Raw genomic sequence first — 2,500 nt, 5'->3', positions numbered from 1 at the left:
AAAGGAGGTGGTGGTCTGGGAGGGTAATAACCTATACCCCCTCTGTTAAAGATCAAAGGAGGTGGTGGTCTGGGAGGGTATTAACCTGTACTCCCTCTGTTAGAGATCAAAGGAGGTGGTGGTCTGGGAGGGTAATAACCTGTACCCCCTCTGTTAGAGATCAAAGGAGGTGGTCTGGGAGGGTATTAACCTGTACTCCCTCTGTTAGAGATCAAAGGAGGTGGTGGTCTGGGAGGGTAATAACCTGTACCCCCTCTGTTAGAGATCAAAGGAGGTGGTCTGGGAGGGTATTAACCTGTACCCCCTCTGTTATAGATCAAAGGAGGTGGTGGTCTGGGAGGGTGTTAACCTGTACCCCCTCTGTTAGGGATCAAAGGAGGTGGTGGTCTGGCCCGGGAGGGTAATAACCTGTACCCCCTCTGTTATAGATCAAAGGAGGTGGTGGTCTGGGAGAGTATTAACCTGTACCACCTCCGTTAGAGATCAAAGGAGGTGGTGGTCTGGGAGGGTATTAACCTGGACCCCCCTCTGTTAGAGATCAAAGGAGGTGGTGGTGGTCTGGGAGGGTATTAACCTGTACCCCCTCTGTTATAGATCAAAGGAGGTGGTGGTCTGGGAGGGTATTAACCTGGACCCCCTCTGTTCGAGATCAAAGGAGGTGGTGGTCTGGGAGGGTATTAACCTGTACCCCCTCTGTTAGAGATCAAAGGAGGTGGTGGTCTGGCCGGGGAGGGTATTAACCTGGACCCCCTCTGTTAGAGATGAAAGGAGGTGGAGGTCAGGCCCGGGAGGGTAATAACCTGTACCCCCTCTGTTAGAGATCAAAGGAGGTGGTGGTCTGGGAGGGTATTAACCTGTACCCCCTCTGTTAAAGATCAAGGAGGTGGTGGTTTGGGAGGGTAATAACCTGTACCCCCTCTGTTATAGATCAAAGGAGGTGGTGGTCTGGGAGGGTATTAACCTGGACCCCCTCTGTTAGAGATCAAAGGAGGTGGTGGTCTGGGAGGGTATTAACCTGTACCCCCTCTGTTAGAGATCAAAGGAGGTGGTCTGGGAGGGTATTAACCTGTACCCCCCTCTGTTAGAGATCAAAGGAGGTGGTGGTCTGGGAGGTTATGAACCTGTACCCCCTCTGTTAGAGATCAAAGGAGGTGGTCTGGGAGGGTATTAACCTGTACCCCCTCTGTTATAGATCAAAGGAGGTGGTGGTCTGGGAGAGTATTAACCTGTACCACCTCCGTTAGAGATCAAAGGAGGTGGTGGTCTGGGAGGGTATTAACCTGGACCCCCTCTGTTAGAGATCAAAGGAGGTGGTGGTGGTCTGGGAGGGTATTAACCTGTACCCCCTCTGTTATAGATCAAGGAGGTGGTGGTCTGGGAGGGTATTAACCTGGACCCCCTCTGTTCGAGATCAAAGGAAGTGGTGGTCTGGGAGGGTATTAACCTGTACCCCCCTCTGTTAGAGATCAAAGGAGGTGGGTGGGTCTGGCCGGGGAGGGTATTAACCTGGACCCCCTCTGTTAGAGATGAAAGGAGGTGGAGGTCAGGCCCGGGAGGGTAATAACCTGTACCCCCTCTGTTAGAGATCAAAGGAGGTGGTGGTCTGGGAGGGTATTAACCTGTACCCCCTCTGTTAAAGATCAAAGGAGGTGGTGGTTTGGGAGGGTAATAACCTGTACCCCTCTGTTATAGATCAAAGGAGGTGGTGGTCTGGGAGGGTATTAACCTGGACCCCCCTCTGTTAGAGATCAAAGGAGGTGGTGGTCTGGGAGGGTATTAACCTGTACCCCCTCTGTTAGAGATCAAAGGAGGTGGTGGTCAGGTCTGGGAGGGTATTAACCTGTACCCCCTCTGTTAGAGATCAAAGGAGGTGTGGTCTGGGAGGTTATGAACCTGTACCCCTCTGTTAGAGATCAAAGGAGGTGGTCTGGGAGGGTATTAACCTGTACCCCCTCTGTTATAGATCAAAGGAGGTGGTGGTCTGGGAGGGTAATAACCTGTACCCCTCTGTTAAAGATCAAAGGAGGTGGTGGTCAGGCCCGGGAGGGTAATAACCTGTACCCCCTCTGTTAAGATCAAAGGAGGTGGTCTGGGAGGGTATTAACCTGTACCCCCTCTGTTAGAGATGAAAGGAAGTGGTGGTCAGGCCCGGGAGGGTAATAACCTGTACCCCCTCTGTTAGAGATCAAAGGAGGTGGTGGTCTGGGAGGGTATTAACCTGTACACCCTCTGTTAGAGATCAAAGGAGGTGGTGGTCTGGGAGGGTATTAACCTGGACCCCCTCCTCAATCTCTCCCCCTTCCTCAATCTCTCTCTCCACATCTCAATCGTCCTCTCCCCACATTCTCAATCTCTACCCCCCTCCTCAATTCTCCCCCCCCCTCCTCAATCTCTCCCCCCTCCTCAATCTCTCTCCCCACATCTCAATCTCTCTCCCCACATCTCAATCTCTCCCCCCTCCTCAATCTCTCCCCACACCTCAATCTCTCCCACATCTCTC

Source organism: Oncorhynchus kisutch, unplaced genomic scaffold (genome assembly GCF_002021735.2).
Source record: "Oncorhynchus kisutch isolate 150728-3 unplaced genomic scaffold, Okis_V2 scaffold3988, whole genome shotgun sequence".
Taxonomy (NCBI): domain Eukaryota; kingdom Metazoa; phylum Chordata; class Actinopteri; order Salmoniformes; family Salmonidae; genus Oncorhynchus; species Oncorhynchus kisutch.
The sequence above is the reverse complement of the archived record's forward strand: the minus strand, read 5'-3'. Positions refer to the sequence as shown.